Source organism: Agelaius phoeniceus, chromosome 6 (genome assembly GCF_051311805.1).
Source record: "Agelaius phoeniceus isolate bAgePho1 chromosome 6, bAgePho1.hap1, whole genome shotgun sequence".
NCBI classification, from domain to species: Eukaryota; Metazoa; Chordata; class Aves; order Passeriformes; family Icteridae; genus Agelaius; species Agelaius phoeniceus.
The window spans coordinates 64,365,163-64,390,129 of NC_135270.1; the positions used below are offsets into that span (position 1 = coordinate 64,365,163).

Genomic DNA, 24,967 nt, shown 5'->3' on the forward strand with positions numbered 1-24,967 from the left:
AATTAATCCACCGAGTTATCTCGTCTGGAAAGCCAGGCAATCCAGCCTGGCAGGACAGGCACTGGCTGTGTGGCCCCTGGTATGCTGTGGAACACTTAAAAGACTAAGGCTAAAGCTGAGACCAGCCCAGAGAGGGAGCCCAGCAGAAACCAGGCACCCCAAAGCTGCTGCTGCTGCTGCTGCAGCCCCCAGTGTCCCACAGCATGGTGCCAGAGCACCCTGTGCCCCAGCAGGGAGCTCCCCAAGGATGACCAGAGCTCCCCAAGGAGTGACCAGAGCACTGTGTCACAGCAGAGAGCTCCCCAAGGAGTGACCAGAGCTCCCCAAGGAGTGACCAGAGCACTGTGTCACAGCAGAGAGCTCCTCAAGGAGTGACCAGAGCACTGTGTCACAGCAGAGAGCTCCTCAAGGAGTGACCAGAGCACTGTGTCACATCAGGGAGCTCCCCAAGGGTGACCAGAGCTCCCCAAGGGTGACCAGAGCACTGTGTCCCAGCAGGGAGCTCCCCAAGGGTGACGTGAGGTGACACTGCCCCACAGGTGAGCCCCTCCAGAAGCTCTCACCCAACCCAGAGTACATTCCAAGCCCTTCCACCACCACCCACAGGCTGTGTCCAGCAGCCAGAGCAGCAGGAGCAGTGGCAGCCCCTGTCCCCAGCCTGTCCCCACGGGCTGGTGGTACAGCGAGGCAGGAGGAGCAGCACGTGCCCTACCCCGGGGCCCTGCTCTGTGGCACTCTGGGGACACTGGGGGTGAGGCAGGAGCAGTGGCTGCCTCCTCTCAGCTGGAGGCTGTGGCAGAAGCAGGGGTCAGTCCCCACCAAAGAGGAGCAGAGCCCCTTCTGTCTGCCTGCACGTTCTGCATGTCCGTGCTGAAGGGGCTCAGAGCCCAGCACAGGCAGGGGACAGGCTCTGGGCAGCCCCTGCAGCTCAGGGCAGAGCCTGAGCCCAGCACAGGCAGGGGACAGGCTCTGGGCAGCCCCTTCAGCTCAGGGCAGAGCCTGAGCCCAGCACAGGCAGGGGACAGGCTCTGGGCAGCCCCTGCAGCTGCCACTGCAGCTCAGGGCAGAGCCTGAGCACAGAGCCAGCCTGCACCACTGCTCAGCACCTGTACAGAGCTCACTGACCACAGAGCTGCAGCAGGAACCCAACAGACCTCAGTCCCCATTTAGATCCAAAGGAAATCAATGGCCATACCAAAAGGAATATTTTCCTTTACCAAGAATGACAGTTTAAGTGAAATACTGGGAGTCATATTTTTTAAAACTTCAGATACATCTGTCAGGGTTGGGCAATTTCGCCTAAAAGGGAAACTTTCAATGTGCCATAAGGGAGAAACTATTTTTGCAATCTTCCCTTTGGCTCAAAATCTGCTGCTGGGATTTTTCAGGAGGCAGCACTCCACACGCTCGAAAAAACTGACGGCTCTAAAATACATATTTATGGTTTCCTGATATAGGGAATAAGAACAGAAGAAAGTAATGATAAGCTGCAGGAAATGTTACAGAGCCTGGCAGCAGGACAGACAGCAAACCGGGATCAGCAGCAGAGTCAGGGGAGGACAGGAGTAAAGGAAGGTGAAGTGAAGCCCAGGCACTGCCCCAGGGATCCTGGCCAAGGACAGGACAGCCTCAGGCACAGCTGGAGATGGAATGAGGCCTCCATGCACAAGGAAACGTGTAGGGAAAGCTGTGCTGGGTGGGATGGAGACAGGAGAACCTCAGAATCCTGTGAAATGCACAGCCCTGGAATGGGCGTTGGTGAGTCAGGATCAGGAACATCCACCTGGCTCTGGTGTCCCCACGCTCAGGGACAGGACTGGTCATTTGCTGGGTCAGTGTGGAGGAATAGAATATAAGAAAATAAGGAGAGTGCAGAAGGTAGTGTCACACCTGAGGAGTTGCAGCTGTACTAATCACCAAAGATTAGGAACAGACCTGCCCTTAATAGGTCACAGCTGTGTCCAGTAAGAAGACAAGTGCTACAAAAGAGTGGGTTAGGTGGGTGAAGAGATTTTGGAGTTTGTTGGCATGCTGTGAAGAAGAAGGAGTCAGTACTGTGAGGAGCTGCCTGTGAGAAATCACTGAGAAGCCTTTCTCACTATGGAACCTTTGCAATAGGATGCACACAGGTCAGCACCCATCACACGGTCACATCCCAGAGCTGTCCAGCTGGCACCCCCAGGCTGGGGACACCAGGGCCTGTGGGACTGCCATGGAACCAGGCTCCAGGAGCAGCATCTGCCACACAGCCCCTGATGGCATCAGCCACCAATCGTGCCAGGACAGGCTGGGAGAGAGGCTGAGCACGGCGGTGCTGTCCCAGCAACATCCAGCAGCACAGGAAGGACAGGAGATGTCCCTGCTTTATTGTCCAGGTCTGCAGGAAGAGCCAGTGGTGGAAACAGTGAGCGAGGGGAGTGGCAGAGGGATCCAGCCCAGGAGCAGCAGATGGCACAATTCCCCCTAGACCAAATCATATTTAATTTTTCTATCAATTTTCATTAGCCTTTTCCCATGCCTCTGGTTCATCTTCAGCATTTCAGGATTTGTTAAAAATAAACCATTACTGTCTCAGGGAGCTCCTCGGCCAATTATTTTAATACTCCTGGGTACCAGTTATCCAGCTCTGCCACTTTTAAACTGCCTTACTTAAACTGTCACTTTTTAACCTTTTTCTTAGCTCCTGCAGCAGTAGAAAACAGCTGCCATGAGTTTGCATTTCGCTACTCCTTTGCAAATGGCAAACAGAAATAATCACAGAAAACTTTTGTATCACCCCAAAGTATTTTCTGCTTTGCCTTGTGAGGTGCAGCCCTGTAACAGGCTTGTGTTTGTATCTCGGGTGTAACTCTCCTCCTGCTCCTGGTACCTGACCCAAGGATGCTGAACACATTAATTACAAAACTCCCACCAATCTCAGAAGACAGATATTTAGGCACAAAAAAGACCCTCAGTGTGCAAATGCATTTTTGGGCAGTGGAGCAAAGAATGAAAGCCCGTGGGCATAGGAAGAATTTCTTCATGGAAAAGGTTGTCAGTCACTGACAGGGGGCCCAGGGAGTGCCCATCCCTGGAGGTGTCCCAGGAATTCCTGGAGGTGGCACTCAGAGCTCTGGGCTGCGGACAGGACTCGAGGCTCTTGGGAAGCTCCTGCAGCTCCAGTGGTTGTGGAATTCAGTGGTCTGGCAGGATGTGGGCTGTGAGAGGGTGGTCAAAGGGCAGCTGCAGCAGAAACTCAGCCTCCCTGCAGATCCCTGCAGCCCCCCAGCCCAGTGCTGCTGGCTCCCAGCAGGTGCTCCCCACCCACAGCTTTGAACAAGGTGCCACCAGGACACGAACGAGCAAGTGCCTCATTATTTCATCTGTTAATTAGCCACTTCTCCTCCCCCTGTCACCTCACATTACTAAGGCCTGCAGCCAGGGCCACTGGGGCACTGCTGGCTCTGGTGTTTGCAGTTGTTGGGATGGAAGCTCTGGCTAGAGAGCACAGCTCAGAGCTGAGCTACTCCCATCAATGAACCACAGCTCCCAGACTGGTGGAGGACATCCAGACCATGGATTATTGGGGGACAGCATCACTGCCACCAGCAGAAGCTGAACCAGGACTGTTGGTGACCTCACCCACATCAGAATGACAGTTGTGAAAAGCCTGTGAACAGCTGACCAGAGATGGTGTGACCTGCTCAGGCCAGGGCTGACACAGTGGCACTGTGTCCTCTCCTCTGCTCCCAGCACCTTGTAGAACAGAAAAAGTGACACAAGCAAATACAACAGTTTTCCCTTCAGCTGCACAAGATCAAAACCACTTTACACAGATTTCTGGGAAAAGAAAAGACAGCCACTTTCAAAACTTCTAGCCCTGAGAAATTATTCTGAAAGGTAATTTTCCTCCTCTACATCTCAGCGCATGAAGCAGACACCATCAGATCTGCCACATGCGATCCCATCAGTTTGCAGGATTTATCTCCTTCGTCTGTGCCAGAAAATTTAATGGGTCTCTTGGTCCTAATGTTCTTCACTCAGCAAAGAGTCTGAGCATTTCAGATAAGAGACATACTTAAGGCTTTGGCAAAGAAATTTAGATTTTAATTGCTGCTTCAAAATTTGATCAATCGTGCTGCCATGGCAAGAATTCCACAGAACTCAAGCATCGGATGCCAACAGATGGCCACCCACAGCCCAAATAATCCAGCTGCACAGCTGGGGCTGGTCCTGCAGCAATGCCTCACAGGGGCTGCACACCTGCAGCCAGTGTTCACACCACGATCCAGCTGTGGCCAGCTGTGCAGGAGCTGCTCAGGGCCACGCCAGGCTCTGCCCATCGTGTTACATGCCTGCAACCCTGCTGAGGAGCCTTCATCTGGCATTCCAGCCATGGCCTGGAGAAGGCAGAGATCTTGGGAGATCCTGATCACCTTTTCCCACATGGACCCTTCCAAACCCCCTCCCCATGGCTCACAGGAGCAGAGCTGTGCTCTGAACCAGCCAAGAGGCAGCTCTGAGTCCCACCCAGCAGGTGCAGGCAGCACTGGCTGGGACTGGCCAGCAGCCTGCAGTGTGCCCATGTGGGACCCCAGAACCCTCCACCCTTCAGCAAAGGGAGCTCAGCACTGCAGCTCCCCCTGGGCACTGCCAGCTCCAGCACCGCCTCCTCCAGCCCTTCTGGTCAGGAATGGAGCTTGGGATGGAGCTTGGGATGGAGCCTGCAGGGTCAGCACCTTCCCTCTGCCCTTGGGCTGCCCTGCCCAGCACCAGCATGGCAAGGCAGCAGCAGGAGCCCTGCTCTGAGCATCAGCACAGCATCAGCACACAGGATCAGCATATAGGATCAGCACACAGCTCCAGAGACAGCACACAGGATCAGCACAGAGCTCCAGCCCACAGGACACAGCTCCAGCACTCAGAATTGTCACACAGCACACAGCACTCAGCTCTGGCACACAGCACACACAGCTCCAGCACACACAGCACACACAGCACACACAGCTCTGGCACACACAGCACACACAGCTCCAGCACACAGCACACACAGCTCTGGCACACACAGCTCTGGCACACACAGCACACAGCTCTGGCACACACAGCTCCAGCACACAGCACACACAGCTCTGGCACACACAGCTCTGGCACACACAGCTCCAGCACACAGCACACACAGCTCCAGCACACAGCACACACAGCTCCAGCACACAGCACACAAAGCTCTGGCACACACAGCTCTGGCACACACAGCACACACAGCACACAGCATCTCCTCACCCCCAGCGCTCTGCTCCCACCACGAGGAGATGGAGCCCATGGGGTGCCCCACTTGGGCATGCACAGCCCCACTCCAGCTCATGGTGCCCCCAGCACAGCTGCTCCCTGCATGGCCTCCTGTGTGAGCCCTCCCCAAACAGCACCATTTGCAAAGGAAAACCAAGCCCAGGTGGATCCAAGTGGCACCACAGCCAGACCCCCCCTCAGCCCCACAGCTGCTCCTACAGAGGCTCCTGCTGGGCTGCCAGGCCAGGGACTGTCATCTGCAGTTTGGGCATGTTTCACACTTATTTATTTCCCTTTTAATACATTTTGCCATAATTGTCTCTTATCTTAATTAATATCAGGAGAATTACACAGTTTCCCTCTCACAAGAGGAGGCAGAGCAGCATTGTGCAGGGAAATGCTTGTAGAAACAAAACAAGGAACCTCAAACTCTTACCTCGAGAAAATCAGCATGACTTTACTGCAGCTAATTGAGTTAACTTCAAATTATACCCAGAAATCAAAGCAGAGAGAGAGAGACACTTTGCCCTCCACACAATGTCCTCTTTAAAAATACATCACTGCTCCTCATCTGTGATAATTCACTTGTGGGGAGTTTTGAGTGAGTTTAGAGACAGGACCTCTGAGCTGGTTTTGATGATGTGGTTTATTTTTGGTTTATTTTCTTATCTTCTACACAGGCAGGAAGGGTGAGTTCAGCTCACATCTTCACTGCATGGCCCAGAAGGTCACAAGACCCTCAGTTACAAGACTTTTTAATGAGTTATTGACCAAAAAACACTGCCAACAAGGATATTTATGTTTTTGACCCAGTTCTTAAATATTTTTTTGTCTTATGGACCCTTGCTACAGTGTAAGCTTTCTTAGCCAATCATGTTATGGCACACAAACCCACAGTGCTGCACTCTAAACTCCTTGTTCACCTCTGGAACTACTTTTATTTTTTATCTTAAATTCTAGAACTCTAAACTTTCCTTTGCTTAGCTCAGTGTGTCTGCTTTAAACTATAAATCCACATTCTCACTTCTGGCACCTCCATTTGGGAGCCTTTCCCAAGGGTTCAGATCAAATCCTGGGGTTAATTCTCAGCTTTGGCTCACAGGCCCAAAGTTCTGGGAGTTCCCTGCATTTCAGATTCCCACACCCCTCTCCCAGCTCCATAGCACAGGAACTTGTCTGTGTGACCTGTCCCTGTCCCAGCCCAGCCCCTGGCCCCAGCTGGGCTGGCAGGGAGGGACAGAACAGGGGAACAGGGGACAGAGGGCACAGAGAGAACCCAAACACCATCCCAAACACCAGAGGCACTCCTGCTGCTCAACACTCTTTGGGTTTGCACAGGGAGATGAGAGAAAGTGAGAGACAAACACAGAGACGATGGAGAGAACACCACTGAGAGTTTTTAACTTCTGTTTCACTCTGAACCGATCAAGAATCCCTCCATCTTCCTCCTCAGGATTATTTCTGGAGAGCCCAAATCCCCAGGCTGAGGGGCTCAGCAGTGTGTGCAGTGCCAAAGGGAACCAGGCAGGCTCGGGGTGCCTGGCTCAGCCCCTCACACCCCAGGGACCCACGGAGCCCCAGCCGGGCAGGCCACGCCAAAACCTGCCCCAAGGACAGGGAGAAGGCAGCAGAGGGGAAATCCATGAGAAGGGCACTTTGCATGCCAAACCATGGCATGTTCCAGCAGAGAAGCTTGCCTCCACAATGCCCCGGTGATTTGCTGCCCCTCGGTCACAGCTCAGGAAGCACCCAGAGCCTTGAGCTGAAACATGGATCCAGTGGCCCCAGGTGACAGCAGAGGGGACAGGGGCAGGTCCTGGCACAGTGTGAGGGGACATCCTAGCAGATCCCAGTGCCACACAAGTACCACAGCCATCTGCCAACATTTCAATATTTGTGCTGTTGCTGATTGGTTTTTTGAAGTTTTTCACCATTTTTTAATTCAAGTTTTCTTATATTAAAGAAAGCAGCAGAAAAGCAAAGGCATCATGCCCTTCCTGCTGTACTGGAGATTCCTGAGATACACAAATTCTTTTGCATGCACTTAATTTCTGTTGCAGAGATCCGATGCCAATTGAATCTCTTTTAATAAGAAAATCTTTCACTGGAAAAAAAATCTTACTTTAAGGAATCCATAACTTCTTTTTCATTCTCAGCTTTGCTATCTAAGCTCTCCCTTGCCTATCTCTTTTGCTGTCTGGCCCTCTTGTTCACTGTTGTAATTAAGAATGAGGTGGGGGAGCTGGAGAAAACTCAATTACTTCAGTGTCCCAGCAAGGGGACAGAGCAGAGCAGAATGATGCCCTGGGCAGCACTTCCAATCCTGCTCACAGCACTGGCTCATTTCCAAGCCCTTTCATCAGTCAGCAGCTCCAGCACTGCTGGTTCTGTGGGCACAGTGACCTTACACAGCTCCGTGAACAGGACTGTGGATCTTCTGGGAGAGCACAGAATCCCAGAATGGTGTGAGTTGGGAGGGACCTTGGAGACCCTCCTGTTCCACCCCCTGACATCGGCAGAGACACCTTCCCCTTGATCAGGCTGCTGGCGGCAAATTTGCCCAAGTAAAACATCCTGGCATGAGGCTGCCACTCTCAGAGTGACAGTGACCAGAGGAAGCATCACCATCGGGTCCACATTACCAAAACCCCAGCAAGACCCCCCAGGAGCTGCTGGGAGGAACACAGACCCCAGGAGGCTGTGTCAGAGCCAGCACAGGGGAGCTGCCAGGAGCAGTGCCCAGGAGACACAGAGCCTCAACAGAGAGGTCCTGAGGCAGGGGATCCTGCTCTGGGCTGGGGGAGAGGAAGGAAGCAACACCTCCAACTCCAGGGCACTGGTGTCACAGACATCTCCTATGGAAAATCCTTTCCTTAGGATTTTCCCTCCTGAGAAGCTGAGGCCTCAGGAACAAAATGTAACCAATGGTTATCTGCTGCTGTGGAATGCAACAGGTGCATCTGGGATTGGCTCATGTGGTTGTTTCTAATTAATGACCAATCACAGCCCAGCTGGCTCAGACAGAGAGCCTAGACACAAGCCTTGGTTATCATTCCTTCCTATTCTATTCTTAGCTAGCCTTCTGATGAAATCCTTTCTTCTATTCTTTTAGTATAGTTTTAATGTAATATATATTATAAAATAATAAATCAGGCTCCTGAAACATGGAGTCAAATCTTCGTCTCTTCCCTCATCCAAGACCCCCTGTGAACACAGTCACAGCCTGGGGCAGTACCAGTCACAAGAACAGCTCCTCTGCTGGCTCTGGCACTGAGGGAGGATGTGGGGACACTGGGTTCCTGTGCAGCAGCTCTGTACACAGCCTGTTCACTGCACAGGACAGCTCACACCACTGGGAAGGGACAGGACAAGCCCCACTACCTCACCCATGGTAATTCGGGAAAGTGCCATCAGTTAAACTCACACAGAGGGAACCAAACCAATGCCCAGATCCCCCAGAGCAGGGTCTCCTAGAGAAGGATCTCCTGCAGCAGGATCTCATCACTCCCAGGCAGCCTGTTCTCCACACCACCTGAGTGAGACTCAGCTGTCCTCTTGTAAGCACTCCCCAGTGTCAGAGCCACTTACTTCTGCATCTCCTTACCACACCTGGGCACTCCAGCATGCACCACCAGGGCACAGCTGGAGTTACACTGAGACAGAGTTTTTGCACAGCCAAGTGATCCTGTTTGGAAGGCCGGTGTCCCCATGACCAAGGCTGACAGACAGCAGCCCAGCCCACAGCCAGAGCAGAGGCTCCAGCCACCAGCTCTGTGCCCTGTGACAACCCTGGGGACACACTGACAGAGTGTGACAAACCCTCTGTGTGACACGGGCACTGACACCAGCAAGGAGGTCCTGATGCCTCTCCCTGGTTTTTAAAATTTGAGAGCCACATCCAGTTAAGGGATAAGGGGTTTTCACCTCAGTTTTTTAATGAGGACCCTTACTGGTGCACCACTGCACCAAGGTGGAACGCACCACAATGCACGCACACCATGGGTCACATGTGCCATTTACAGACCTTACAAATGAGCATATCTAACAAGGATGCCCAGTGGGAGGCCTGGATGAATGGCCTGACATTCCCCCATCTGTGGAATTCCCCCTGGATGAGCCAGATCTCCAATTCACAGCACATGTTCTAGAGGGGACCTTGGTTTCCCAAGATAGCATAGGGTTTACCAGGAGGCCTTTAGGATGTTTGCTCTCCTGGCCTAACAGATTACCAGGACTATGCTAAGTTATCAGACTTAAGGAATTACAAGCATGCATGCTAAGAATACTGAGGGTACATAAAAGTCATAGAAAAGGTATAGAAAAGAAAAGGCAAAAAATCATCTTGGCATCAGTCTGACAAACTGGAGTTTGCTGCAGGACTCATTCCATGCCCAGCATGGGCAGGACAGGGACACAGGAGCACATTGTCCCCAGCACTGTGCCCACCCAACACTACAGCCCTCCTTCTCCTGCCCACAGCCCCAGCACCACTGCATGGGTGCCTCCTCCTCCTCCTCCTCCTCCCCGTTTGCTGGGAGCCTGCCCCATCCATCAGCACAGGCCCAGCTCCTGCTGAACCTGCCCCTCAGCCCTGCCCAGCCCCAGGAGCACAGGTCACCCCAAACCGTGCAGAGGAAGCCAACACCTGCACGGGTCTGCACCAGCTCCAAGTCAGCAGAGACGTGGGCAGGTGGTGTTTCCATCACTGTGTTCATGTGCTGGGACTGGACATCCCCTGGTGCCTCCTTCCCCTTCACTGAGCAGTAATCTGTCCCCTCCCATCTCTCCAACCCATGGACTCCATCCTGCTCTGTGATGCTGACCTCAGGAGCAGGGAGCATGGCAGGGACTGCTGCTCCTGCCTGCCCAGAGGTGCCAAACCTGCACTTAAACCCAGCAGGAGACAGGGTCTGTGCATCGACACAAACTGATGCTCTGAAGGACCAAAACTGCCTCCCACAGCCACACAACCCAGCTGTGCCAGAGCACAAACCCCTGGGGCTGGAATGCCATCCCTGGGAGCAGAGCAGGGCACAGGGAGCAGCCTGGCACTGTCCTGGCACCAGGACAGGAACAGGAAACACGTCAGGAGAGAGGATCACTGTCAGCCTGAGCATGGCAGGAGAGCTGCCAGGCTGGCACTGGGCACACAGAGCTGCCAGCCTGGCACTGGGCACACAGAGCTGCCAGTCTGGGAATGAGCACACAGAGCTGCCAGCCTGGCACTGGGCACACAGAGCTGCCAGCCTGGCACTGAGCACACAGAGCTGCCAGCCTGGCACTGGGCACACAGAGCTGCCAGCCTGGCACAGGGAGCTGCCAGCCTGGCACTGGGCACAGAGAGCTGCCAGGCTGGCACTGGGCACGCAGAGCTGCCAGCCTGGCACTGGGCACAGGGAGCTGCCAGCCTGGCACTGGGCATGGAGAGCTGACAAGCCTGGCACTGGGCACACAGAGCTGCCAGCCTGGCACTGGGCACGGAGAGCTGCCAGCCTGGCACTGGGCACAGGGAGCTGCCAGCCTGGCACTGGGCACACAGAGCTGCCAGTCTGGGAATGAGCACACAGAGCTGCCAGCCTGGCACTGGGCACACAGAGCTGCCAGCCTGGCACAGGGAGCTGCCAGCCTGGCACTGGGCACAGGGAGCTGCCAGCCTGGCACTGGGCACACAGAGCTGCCAGTCTGGCACTGGGCACAGGGAGCCTGGGCCTGGGAATGAGCACGGAGATCCTGAGCTGCCACTGCTGTCCACCAAGAACAGCAATCCACATCCTGTCATTTCAGAAGGATTGGAAGGAGCTGCTGGAGCTGCAGTGACAGAAGCAGCACCTGAGAGGTCTCACAGTGTCACAGGCAGGCAGGGGCAGCCCCAGGAGCAGCACCGTGCTGCAGGCAGCCTGTGCCACCTCAGTGCCACTGCCCACGAGGGCAAGAACCCTCTGCTCAGGGCTGGGGCCTCCACTGCAGCTCCCCCTCTGCAGCACCCTCAGCCTCTCTGCCCTGCTGCCAAGGTCACCCTCCTGGCCCCTCTACCTGGCATTTCTGTCAGGGAAGGAGTTCTCTGCCAGGCTCTGCCCTCTGCCCAGCTCAGAGCTCACTGGCTGCCAGACCCCAGCAGCCCAGGGTTTCCACCTGACAAACAGGAATTGCCAGACAGGCAAAACCCTGTGAAGTGCAGCTGAGCACATAAATGCTACAAAATAAGAGCAATTTATTCCACAGTTTACAAGTCAGTCTGCGGTCCTCAGAGATAATTCTGCTGTCAGGTGCTTGTGTTCCTCCAGCAGTGCCAGGCTACATCAGCTGCTATTGTGCCTTTATTAGCTCACACATGTGCAGACCTCCTTTTCCACATTATATTTGCATTCAACACTTAAAGTTTTGCTTGATATGTGCTGCAAACTAAGTGCAATTCTGTCCTAATTTTGCATAGAAAACCAGAGCAGGCTTCTGACCAGCTTTTATTATTCAGGACACTGAAACATACTGATCTTTCTGGAAAGGTCTGGTAGTCTGGAAACACCTCTTGCCCCCAGGTGTTCCCAGCCACACACTGGTGCCGTGCTGTCCGAGTTCCACTGTCTCTTACCAAGGAACAAACCACCCCTTACTGAGATACGAACTTTAATTTATTCTCCAAACCTGCAGAATCAGTCCTGTTCTACTCCAGAGTCACTCCTGCACTGCTGTACAGGGTATGTTACACTTCTGTTCCTGCCCATCTTTCCTGGCAGACAGGTGCCCGGCCAGTGCCAAGGCAGCACGAGTCACCCACCAGCCCTGACCTCGTCTTTCCAGGGGGAAAAACACCTGGAGCCCTCTGCCTGCCCTGGGCTGTCCCAGGGCCCAGAGCAGAGGGATCTCCCTGGGGACAGGACCTCACAGGGCCCAGAGCAGAGGGATCTCACCAAAGGAGCAGAGGGATCTCCCTGGGGACAGGACCCTCAGCACTGAGCACCTCACCAAAGGAGCAGAGGGATCTCCCTGGGGACAGGACCCTCAGCACTGAGGGCCTCACCAGAGGAGCAGACACTTCACCCCTGCAGCCCAAGGCACTCATGCAGCCCAGGCTGCTGCAGGAACAGGGAGCAGCACATGGCAGAGCCTGAGCTGGGGCCAGGCAGGGCACTGCAGCTACCCACAGCCACCCAGAGGGAGGCACGGGGACACAGGCTGTGCCTTGGACACCGTTTGGTGACACAGGGCTTTCTGAGCCATGACAAACAGTAAACATTCAGCCCAGCCTGAAACTACCTTATCATAATAAACCATTTCATTTTTATGGAAGAACTTCTTCCCTATGAGGGTGGGCAGACCCTGGCACAGGTTCCCAGAGCAGCTGTGGCTGCCCCTGGATCCCTGGCAGTGCCCCAGGCCAGGCTGGAGTGGCCTTGGAGCAGCCTGGGATGGTGGAAGGGGATGGAATGGCAGGGGGTGGAATGAGCCATAAGGTCCCTTCCAACCCAAACAATTCTAGGATTCTGTGACTCTGTAAAGAAAACACATCAGCAAAAGCCATCAAAAACTCCCATGGCTCCTGTTGGGCACAGGGGCAGCTGCTCCCCTCAGCTCCTGCTGCTCCCATCTGGGGGGGCAGAGCTTGAGGCCAACCTGCCTGGCATCCACATCTGACATCAGCAGGTCAGCCTGTCAGTAATTGAATTACACCTGCATTACTTAATAAACAAAGAATACTCTCCACATTACAAGGATGTAATCCTTTAATTGGTTTATGAGCACAGAGTCCCATGGGAAGTGTCACAAATCCATCAGGATGCCCTGAGCACTGCGTTTCTGAGCTGGAGAGATAACGAGTGTCATATGCCAGCAGTCGGCTCTGGGCTGAGCTGGGAAGGGAGCTGAGCCAGCACTCTGCTCTCCCCACACCCAGCACTGCTCCTGAGGCTGTGCAGCTGCCACCAGCACCACCAGCAGCAGCACCAGCAGCTGGCAGTCAGACCCTGTCCTTCCAGCCCCAGCCCTGCTGCCCACCCCAGTGTGCAGGGTGCAGGGTGACCCCTGCCAGTGCCCCTTCCAGGCACAGCATCGTGGGCAGGGAGCACTGCAGCCCCCCCAGTGCCTCCAGCCCCTGTCCACACTCAACTCACCGGGCCTTGCCCACACAGTCCCACCTGAGTGCCCTGACACACACATGGAGGGCATGGGGCTCCTCCTCGTCCATCCTCCCACCCTAGAAATCCCCTTCTGCTGCCTCACACAACTTACTGCTGCAGATGTAAACCAAAACCATATCTGTGTCAGTCAGCACACTTCAAAAGCCTTGGCAGAGGGTAACTACACTCTGCAGGAGATGGGTATCTGCTCCATGAGGCCTCATGGACACACACCCCAGCTCAGGACCAAGCCTCTGCTGTACAAAATCCACTCCAGCACCAGAACCACCATCCCTGCTGCTCCAGCTGGCACTGCTGGCCATGCTGAGGGCAAGGATGGAACAGGGCACAGGCACATGCCGGCCACAGGGGAGGGCACAGAGACACAGGGCAAGGATGGAACAGGGCACAGACACATGCTGGCCACAGGGGAGGGCACAGAGACACAGGGCAAGGATGGAACAGGGCACGGACACATGCTGGCCACAGGGGAGGGCACAGAGACACAGGGCAAGGAGGGAACAGGGCACGGACACATGCTGGCCACAGGGGAGGGCACAGAGACACAGGGCAAGGAGGGAACAGGGCACAGACACATGCTGGCCACAGGGGAGGGCACAGAGACACAGCACTGCTGGCCATGCTGAGGGCAAGGATGGAACAGGGCACAGGCACATGCTGGCCACAGGGGAGGGCAGAGACACAGCACTGCTGGCCACACCAGCAGCATGGAGGGCACCGAGCATGGGGCATGGAGTGCAGCTGGGACCCACATGCTCTACGCTGTCCCTACAGGGACACCCAGATTGCCAGACGTGTGTGCTGCTCCCCAGATGCTTGGGTTAGGTTTTCTGTGCCTGGCATCACCGTGTGGTGCCCCTGGAGTAGCACTGATTCCTCTGACCCGTGTGGGGTAGCTGTAATACTGCTGTCCTTCAGTCTCCTCCTTTAGCCTTCACGTCTCCTCACATCCCCAGTACAAACCAGGGACGCATTACTGACCATTGGGGAACCATTTGGATATCTTATTAACACCTAAACCCAAATTCCAGATGGCAAGGAGCAAGTCCAGCCTCTCCCCAGCATTCCAAGTCTCGCATCCTTCTGGCCACACAATTCCACTCCTCGTTACTGTTCTTTATTTACTGTTATAACTTTCCAGATGGAATTTAAGTGCAGTCACACTCTCTGTACATTGATTGGCTTCTTTAATGCTCCTTAGAAGAAATGAAGCTCACTCAGTGAGCCCTTTGTGCCTGTTGGTGACACCACGGGAGGCCCTGGCAGAGCTGGTGGAGCGTGGCAGGGCTGAACAGAGCTGCTGGGGCACCCAGTGCCACAATCACAGGGCACTCACCTGGGCAGCTCAGCTGGCACCCACCTGGACACACAGCACAATGCTCATTTAAACACCACTGTCCTCATCTGTTCCCTTAGAAATTACAGAGTCCTCATCTGGCAGTAACAGCAGCTGCCACCACCCACCCTGACCTACCGTGCCTTTTTCCACAGCATCTATCATGTTTCCCCTCTAGGGCAGGCAAGGACAGGGGATTGCTTCAATCCACAGAAGCTGCATGTTTGCAGAATGCTTCTTAAACAACACATGCTAGGTGTGTCCAGCTCAGGGCAATAATGAACACAACAGGAATGCCAGCCCTCGGGAGGCAACCTCTCATTTCAGCCACATCAGGACTCAGACCCTGATGGAGGGATCCTCACTGCTCACCAAAGGGGGAATGCAGAGAGAGGGGTGCATGTGGGACACCTGGAGGATCCACCTGCAGATGAGCAGGGGGCTCTGTGCAAGGAACATGGAGTACTAGAAGGGGGGCTGCACCCCCCAGTCACTAAATGCAATCCTTGCCATGTGCTTGGGGACAAGGACACGTCTGTGTTCAGTGGCCCAACATGCCAGGGCAGCAAGGGACAGCTAGCCCACAAAGGAGTCCCCATGCAGGTGCTCCGCTGGCTGAGCCTGTGAGGCCACATGTCACCAGGGTGGCCGATTGTCTCCATACTCATCCCCATCCCTGGTCCTCAGCACAGCATATGGGGCCTGAACATTACCAGACCCACACTATGAGGACAGGGGGTCACCTGGAGGCACTTGCAGCACATCTCCAACCCAGCACAGCCATGCCAAGGACCCCTGCACAGAGCCTGCTGGGATGCCCTGCAGCTGGGCAGCACTGGAGCCTAGACTGGGGCTTGTGCTGTTATCCTGGTTCTTTACACCATAGCAGCACTGGAGCCTAGACAGGGGCCTATGCTGATATCCTGGTTCTTTACACCACAGCAGCACTGGAGCCTAGACTGGGGCCCATGCTCTTATCCTGGTTCTTTACACCATAGCAGCACTGGAGCCTAGACTGGGGCTGGTGCTGTTATCCTGGTTCTTTACACCATAGCTGAAAGATGCTCAGCTTGCCCAGGCTCAGGTGTGGCATTCAGGGCCATGGTGCTCTCCTGCCCAGGGTACTGTCGGTGTGCAGAGCCCTCCCTGCCTGTGCCTGTGACACAGCAGACTGTCCCCAAAGGCAGCCAAAGCTGAGGCTCACACACAGGAAAGCAGCAGTCACTTCTTCAGAACTGCAGTTTGGAGCCTGGTGCCCAAGAGCAGCATCACTGCAGCTGGGCACCGGCAGAGATGAGACATGAGGCTGACGTGTCAGGAGGAGCCACGAGCACAGCAAACCTGCCCACAGCACAGTGACACCCAGCCTGCCCAGCCTGCCCATGGCACAGTGACACCCAAGGTGCCGACGGCACAGTGACACCCAGCCTGCCCACGGCACAGTGACACCAAAGGTGCCCACAGCACAGTGACACTGACCCTGCCCACGGCACAGTGACACCCAGCCTGCCCACGGCACAGTGACACCCAGCCTGCCCATGGCACAGTGACACCAAAGGTGCCCAAGGCAGAGTGACACCCAGCCTGCCCACAGCACAGTGACACCCAGCCTGCCCACAGCACAGTGACACCAAAGGTGCCCACGGCACAGTGACACCAAAGGTGCCCAAGGCACAGTGACACCAATGGTGCCCACAGCACAGTGACACCCAGCCTGCCCAGCCTGCCCACAGCACAGTGACACCAAAGCTGCCCACAGCACAGTGACACCCAGCCTGCCCACGGCACAGTGACACCAATGGTGCCCACGGCACAGTGACACCCAGCCTGCCCGCGGTACAGTGACACCAAAGCTGCCCAAAGCACAGTGACACCAAAGGTGCCCAAGGCACAGTGACACCAAAGCTGCCCACAGCACAGTGACACCCAAGGTGCCCACAGCACAGTGACACCCAGCCTGCCCACGGCACAGTGACACCAAAGCTGCCCACAGCACAGTGACACCCAGCCTGCCCAGCCTGCCCACGGCACAGTGACACCCAGCCTGCCCACAGCACAGTGACACCAAAGCTGCCCACAGCACAGTGACACCCAGCCTGCCCACAGCACAGTGACACCAAAGCTGCCCACAGCACAGTGACACCCAGCCTGCCCAGCCTGCCCACGGCACAGTGACACCCAGCCTGCCCAGCCTGCCCATGGCACAGTGACACCCAGCCTGCCCACAGCACAGTGACACCAAAGCTGCCCACAGCACAGTGATACCCAGCCTGCCCACGGCACAGTGACACCCAGCCTGCCCACGGCACAGTGACACCCAGCCTGCCCACAGCACAGTGACACCCAGCCTGCCCACGGCACAGTGACACCCAGCCTGCCCACGGCACAGTGACACCAAAGCTGCCCACGGCACAGTGACACCCAGCCTGCCCAGCCTGCCCACAGCACAGTGACACCCAGCCTGCCCACGGCACAGTGACACCCAGCCTGCCCAGCCTGCCCACGGCAGCGCACGGCTCTGGCAGCAGCAGCAGCAGCAGCAGCAGCGGCTCACGCAGCGCAGCCGGCAGCAGAGCTCCTGTGTGTGAAACACCACGTACTGGCAGCAGCAGCAGCACTGACTCACGGCTGACAGGGCGACAAATCCCGCTCGCCTTACTCAGACCCGCTCCCACGGGCCCTATCAGGAGCCTTACATCAGGGCTTGCACAGCGCGTTGGAGCAAACACCAACGACACAGCTCCCAGAGCCCCTGCAGTGCCAGTGACTCCTGCCTGTGCCAGTGGCACCTGCCTGTGCCAGGGATTCCTGCCAGTGCCCATGGCACCTGCCTGTGCCAGGGATTCCTGCTTGTGCCAGTGATTCCTGCCTGTGCCCATGGCATCTGCCTGTGCCAGTGATTCCTGCCTGTGCCAGTGATTCCTGCCTGTGCTCAGGGCACCTGCCTGTGCCAGTGATATCGGCCTGTGCCAGGGATTCCTGCCTGTGCCAGTGATTCCTGCCTGTGCCAGTGATATCTGCCTGTGCCCATGGCACCTGCCTGCTGGGCCAGTGATTCCTGCCTGTGCCAGTGATTCCTGCCTGTGCCAGGGATTCCTGCCTGTGCTCAGGGCACCTGCCTGTGCCAGGGATTCCTGCCTGTGCCAGTGATATCTGCCTGTGCCCACGGCACCTGCCTGCTGGGCCGGTGATTCCTGCCTGTGCCAGCAATTCCTGCCTGTGCTCTTGATTCCTGCCTGTGCCAGTGATTCCTGCCTGTGCCAGTGATACCTGCCTGTGCCCACAGCACCTGCCTGCCTGTGCTGGGCATTTCCCATCCCAGGCAAACTCTGAAGCCTGGCTAAAGCACAGAGAACTAGCACCTCACCCATGTGCAGCAGAACGTCTCTGCGTGACTCCCCAGTGGCACTAAGGCAATCCCATCCCAGTCCCAGGATCAGCAGCACTAGGGGACTAAGAACACATCCTGGGGATTCCTCTCAGTGTGGCTTTCTCCACCGTGCCTTTTCCTCTTTGTTTGTGCTTTCCTTGTACACCTGCTGTCCCACAGCTGCTGAGTCCTGCTGCAGGACTCACAGAGCTGTCACAGCTCACTGTGGTGGGCTCCTGCTTCTCCATCCCCCATGGCCAACTACAGAGACCAGGAAGCATAAATAATTGGAAATAAATACGCAGGGAATAGCAGCTCTCTGGCAATGAAACAATGCTGAGGCAACAAAAACTGAAGAGTTTTATCTGTCTGCAATCCAAAAGAATTCCAACACAATCTTGACAGAGAAGCCTAAATAAAAACTTCAAGGGAAAAAAGATATTCCACTTTAAAGCAAAGCTACCTAATCATATGTTTTCATGGAAATGTTTTGCCAGGAGACAGTTCCTGGGGAGAAGCTTCATCTACAAGAGCAAACTCAAAACCACAGCATTGGACACAAGCTCTGCAGCATTGGGAACTGGCTCAAATACTCTGAGGCCATGTGCTACACAATTAGAGGCACCCACCAAGGCTCCCATCATGGCCTCAGCTTGACAAACCACCTTCTGCATCATCTAGCCTGCTCGAAACAAATAGGACTTGTACAGCCATTTATCCCATGGAAACACAGAAGCTGCTGCCCAGCTCAGGGCATGGTGTGCCCAGCCTGTGCCTCAGTGGCCAGGTGGGATGGGGCACGCGGGCAGGGAGCCCTCAGACACCTCAGGCAGCATTCATGGTGTGCCCAGCCTGTGCCTCAGTGGCCAGTGAGACAGGCAGGATGGGGCACACGGGCAGGGAGCTCTCAGACACCCTCACCCACAGGGCAGGACATGGCTCCTGGCACCACAGCATGTCACCACACCACAGACCTCTGGCTCGTGCAGCCCAGAGCCCAGCCAAGGGACCTGGGGTGCCTGGGGGACCAGCACTTGTCTTTGGTTCCAGGGGCTCAGGGCCAGGGCCCTCTGCAAAAGGCCTGTCCCCTCTCCTCATCTCACCTGCTCCTCTGTGAATACCAACCCCTTTCCCTTCTTCTGCAGCCTCTTAGCTCTCAGAGAACCGACAGCAAGAGCTGCCACAGAAAACAAAACGATGGCCATCACTGTTCCATGTCAGGCTGCAGGCATCAGCCAGCCACGCCTGTCAGCAGCACCCAGGCAGCAAGCCCATGGGCTACTGGGGACACAGCCGGGGTCTGCACCCTCCCCGGGAGCCCCACTGAGACCCACAGCAGCTCCAGAGATCTGCACCCAGGACACAGAGCCAGGCCTGCAGCAGGGACCACCCTCCAACCCTCCACAGCCTGGATCTGGGCACTGCAGAGGAATTCCGTAACCTACCTTACTTCAAGATTTGTCATTTTGTTTTCAGAATGGCATCACAAACTCCAGAGTACCAGAAGGTATATCTGACTAATTTGTAGCAAATGTTTCTATATTGCTGCAAAGTGCATGATTATTTGATACAAACTTTCTAGAAAGAATGGTTCACTCTTCAGCAACAAAACCTTATATTTTGGGTAACGTTTGGATTTGGTTTCCCAGGCTTGAGTCTCCAAGCACTGCTCCTGTTTGACCACATTTCTCCCTGCTACCCAGCCACACAGACAACAAGCTTTTGTTTCCAAAGCATTTTAGGTAACTACCTCAAGAATAGTTTTTATTTAAAACAAAAACACACACATAAGCCTCTCCTAGCACAAACTTCATCAGATAGTGTCAGCAAGCATGGTTTAATAGCATGATATTGAAAAGTAATTTTACTACTAGCTAGAAAAGTCTGAAGACTGCAGAGGATATATTTAGATGCGTATAAATAGACAACACTCAGTGATGTCTGGTCCAAAGAGTACAAATCTTCCCTAATGCATGGAATATGCCTGGCCCAAAACGCTTGAGCAGCACTTACACAGCCTTTTCAGTCTGGCTCGGGTTCTGAGCCCGCTAATAGCGAGGCCATTAGAGCGGCGCTCGGCCCAGCTGCTTGTGCAGGGAATATGCAAAGATTGCTCCATAAAACCCAGCCTCACCACATCTGAAAGCACAGGCAGGATCGATCAGCAGTGCAAAGCCATTAGCTCTCCAGCCTCTGAGCTACCCCCACGTGCCCCAGAGGAGGGACAGGCCCTCCAGGCACCTGGGGATGCTCCACCTACCCAGTGTGCCACGGCCATCCTTCCCGATGCACCCACCTTCCCATCCCCTCCAATCTTTCTCAGAAAATCGAGGAAACTCTGTTTTTTCCTTGCCATGCTGCTCAGCCACATCTCTTCTTGGGTTCCCCACATTCCCAGCCAGCCCAGATCCTGGGCTGGGAGGCACCTCTCAGCCTCCTCCCCCTGGCCCCACTCACACCTTCAGTGGCCAACAGGAGCCTCTCTAGACAACAGACCTGCATGAAAAATTCAAACCAAGCCCCTTGGGCACCATCCTGAGCAGAGCTGCAGTGAGTGCAGCTTCTCTTGGCTGTAAGGATGACACGAGCACTCAGCCCACCGGCTCTCACTGGGATGGGACAATCTGGAGGCCACTTCTGCAGCCGCATGTCTTCGGTGGAATGGGTCAATCTCAAGTCCCCTCTTGCACCTGGAAGTGTCTGCTGAACAGGAGAACTAGTTCAGCTTTAACTTGCACTGGGTACCTGACATATCCAGGATTTGCTTCCACTGACTGCCCTGCCATGACAAAACCAAGAACTGCTCTTTCTGAAAGCAGAAAGATGAGGTAATATGCCAGGAGATGTATCTTAGAGAGGCTTGTAACTGGAGGCCAAACTGGCAAGCTCTGGTGTGCATTATGATCCAGCCTTACGCATTTAAACACATTTATTATGCATTTAAACAAATGCATAATCCCTTGAGTACAGTATATATTTAGCAGCGTGGATTGGGAAGGTGTTGGGCACTGAGAACACTCAGTTTCTGCTACGGCTGCTTGTGCAAAACCAAACCTGACTCCCAGATCAGCAGTGGAATTGCCAGGCCTGGCACACCTCTCCCTGCCAGGACTGACTCTGGAATACCACAGAGCCCACGGGCCAGCTCCAAGGGGTGGCTGTACACAGGACCAGGGTGCCCACCTGGAGCCTTTGGCAGCACACACAGCCCCGAGCACCCAGCTCCAGGCAGCTGGGATGCAATCCTGCACACCAGGACAGACCAGAGCCAGCACACACAGTCCATCTGGGCAGCACTGCCCCGTGCTCCTGGACACAGCCACGGCCAGGATCGCTGCTGCCAGGGCCAGCCCAGACCTTCCATCTGCAGAGGCACAGCTGGAACCAAAGAGGCTTCAATTCCAGCATGGATCCACCTCGCCTCGCCAGCGGGCTGGCTGGCTGTGCCGGCCTGAGCAGCCCTGCACACGCAGGCTCGCCCGAGGATGCTCAGAAGGAACGAGCTGACGCCACGTGTCACTCAGGAACATGCGAAATGGAAGCGTGGGTGGGGAGGATCACCAGCACGACAGCGCGATGGCCAAGGGCAGGGACACCCAGCCTGGCCAGTTCCACGGCACCCAGCCAAAGGCCACACGGGGCTGGGCTTGGCTGGGGGCGCCTGCTGTCCCATCCCTGGTCTGCAGGACTGCTGAGGCCGAGTTCATGACCACAGCTGGAAACAACACATGCCTCCGTTCCACACACACAAACATAATGAGTGCCCCGGAGATGCAACAGACTTGAAGGGAGGAAGGGAAGAGCTGCTGTCCCAGGATGCAGAGGAGCCGCAGAGCCGGTGTTCCCCGGTCCATGCTGGGAAGGAGCAGCCCGGGAGGAGGCCAGTGCACCTGGCTCAGACATGCCGGTTCCCGCACGGCAGCCGGGCTCCCGGAGCCGCGAGGGCTGATGCTCCGACACCAACATGGCTGCGAGGCTCCGCCGGCTTCTCCGCCGCTGCTCTGCCATCTCCCCAACGGGAACCTTCCGGCGGGGAAGGGCCATTCTGTCCTACATTCCTTCTCCCGCACACGGCGGCGTTCGCCACGGAGGGGGCGGAGGGGACGGAGGAGAGTGGGGCGCAGCCGCATCCCGGGACGCAGGGGACCGCGGCGGCCCTGGGGACAGAGCCGCGGGGAGAGCGGGGCGCGTGTGGCGGCCAGGGGCGGTGGGACGGGGCGGGAGGACTGGGGCGGGGGAGCCGCGGGGTTCCGGCGCCCTCCGGCACAGCCCCGCACCCCTCGAGAGCGCCCCGGGATGGCTCCGCGAACAGCGGCGCCTCCGCCCGCTCGGGCAGCGCCGCAGCGCCAGCGGTGCCGGTAACCGGGCGGCGGCGGCAGCGGCAGCGCGGCGCGGAGGGGGCGGCGGCCGCGGCACGGGCGGCCCCGCAGCATCGCAGCCTGGCAGCATCTCCGGCCCCGCAGCATCCCCAGCCCAGCCCAGCCCAGCACGGGCGGCCGGCGGCGCCGTCCCGCGGGCAGCGGCGGCAGCGCGGCCAGGCCCGGCCCGGCCCGGCCCGTCCGCGGGGCACCCGCCCCGCCGCTCCGCGCTCCCCGCGGCCGCCGCCCTCCCGGGAAGGGCGTCGTCCCGGCGCCCCCGCCGCGCCCTGGGGTCGTCCTGACCGGGACGTTCGGCACCGGCCGGGCCGCCCCTCACCCTCCCCTCCGCCTCCCGCCCCGTCCCCTGGGCCGGTACCGCGGTGCAATGCAGATGTGCCGGGCGCGACTCCCCTCGCGTTACCTGGTGCCTCCGGGGACGGGCGGCGGCCGGAGCGCGTCCCCTGCGGGTGCGGCCGCGGCCGGGCCCCGGCGGGCTGCGGGCGCTGGCGGCAGGCGGGCTGCCCGCCGCTCCGCCCCGAGCCGGCGCTCACCCCCCGCATCCTACCGCGGCTCCGCGGCGGAGCTGCCCGCGGCCGGGACGGGCACGGCGGCCCGGGGACGGCCCCACGCGGCGGCTGGGGCGGGCGGCGGCACATGCACACACGCGCGGCGGGGGCGGGAGACGCGGGACAACCCGCCCGCATCAGCCCGCCCGCATCGCCCCGCACCGGGGCAGCCCGCCCCGCTCTGCTCCCGCCGGCGCTGACCTTGTCGCGTACCTGCGCCAGGTTAATCCTCGCCAAGCGCTGCCGCTCCGCACCCCGCTGCGGGATCCTGCGCGCCGGGCGCTGCGCTGGACGGACGGACGGATGGACAGACGGACGCGGCCGAGGCGCGGGCAGCCCCGCCGCCGGGCCGGCGCCTCCCGGGTGCGGGTGCCGCTAGCGCGGGGCGGCCGGCGGCAGGGCCATGCGGCTCCGCGCCGCTCCGCGCCGGGCGCGCTCAGGCGGAGCAGCCGCGGCGGCGGGCGCTGCGGCGGGGCAGAGCGGGGAGCGCGGCGCCCGCGGCTCGGCCCTCCGCGGCGGCGGCAGCTGCGCCCATCCTCCGCGCCGCCGGCCTCCGCCCGGCCCCGGCCCCGGCCCCGGCCGCGGGCAGCCGCGCCGCTCGCTGCCGCATGGAGCAGCCGCCGCCTCCCCCGCGCCGCGCCGCGCCGCGCCGGGGCGGGCTGGAGCAGCCGGGCCCTCCCCGCCCCGCCGCACGCACGGCTGAGCCGCAGCCGCCCGCCCGCCCGCCCGACCGCCGCCGCCGCCGCCGCCGCCGCGCAGACGTGCGGCCGGGCCGCCCCCCGCCGCGCCGGGCTCGGGGCTGCGCGCCGCCGGGCGGGACCAGGCGCGGGCACCGGCGCGGAGACGGACACGCCTCCGCCTGCCCCACCACGCCGGGGCCGGGCTGCGGCGACGGGCGCCGAGAGCGGCCGCGGCCCCCGGGGCACCCCGCAGCCCTCCGGGGGCCACAGCCCTGCCCCAGCCGCCGCCCGGGACCCCGGGGCCGGAGCGGGCGGGGGCGGCGCGGCTGCGGGCGGGGCGCGGAGTTTGAGCCGGCGATCGGTGCGGTGGATGCACCGGCGGAACCGTCCCGCGGGGTGGGAGCGCGGCGGCAGCTCCGCTCCGCTCCACCCTCGGGGCACGCAGTGCCCGCATCCTGCCCGTGCCCCGCCGGTCCCCGGACACGGACTGCAACACCGCACTTCTAGGAGGGATGATCCTGGCAGGAGAAGGAAACGCTGGGTCATCTGTGGGGGCAGTAAATCGGAGCGCTTTTGGGGATTGCGGTATCGTTACCTGCCTCCTGGATCTCTAACAGGGAGGAGTGCATTTCGTGCTATGGAACACTGACACCCTTTCCTAGGGCTCTTTTGTGGGAAAACGCCGGGGATGTTGCAGGACCCGAAGAAGAGGAGCGCAGCCTGCAGAGCCTGGAAGAGGAGCTAATTAACAAACCTCGTCAGCGGCCAGTGACCCCGCACCTGGAGGGATGCGCAGGCACTGCCCTGCCACCACTGGGCAACGGCCCCGTCTCCCCCGACACCCTTCCCCTGGCACGGGAGGCATTGTCGGCTCCTCCGGGGCTGCCCCGGGACTCTCTGCAGCCGCCACCGCCGCCCAGGGTGCGGGAGAAAAGCCACGGAGCGCTCGGCACGCTTTGGAGGCAGCGGGAGCAATGCTGCCGGGACACATCTTCTGCCTGGGGATGCCCGTGGTGGGAGCCCCGGTCCAGGAACGGGAAGGAGCCGTGGCAGTCCTCATGCCTCTGCTGATACCGTGCCAAAGTTTTTTTCTGCCTTGGGATGCAGCGTCTGGCATCGGTAAGGGTGAGAAGAGGGAGCACATCGGTATTCCTGGCCTCAGGGCTGTCCGTGTGACCTGAGAACTTGGAAGTGGTCTCCACAGCAGCCCGTGACCCTGGTCTCACAAGGAGCACAGCTGCCAGAGCTGCATCATCC

The 24,967-nt window shown here is 58.0% G+C and overlaps 1 protein-coding gene across 3 annotated transcripts in view; it reads right to left on the bottom strand.

Annotated features, from left to right (window-relative positions):
- LRFN5 (leucine rich repeat and fibronectin type III domain containing 5) overlaps positions 1-23,735 on the bottom strand; it is a 47,522-nt gene extending 23,787 nt beyond the window's left edge. Inside the window, exon 1 of one of the 3 annotated variants that reach the window (XM_077180909.1) lies at positions 23,244-23,732. The gene's annotated coding sequence lies outside the window, so the exon portion shown is untranslated. Of the gene's footprint in view, positions 1-22,885; positions 23,102-23,243 lie in introns of those variants that run through there. The other 2 variants (XM_077180906.1, XM_077180907.1) reach the window with 2 other exon arrangements.
- Between the last annotated feature and the right edge of the window lie 1,232 nt (positions 23,736-24,967).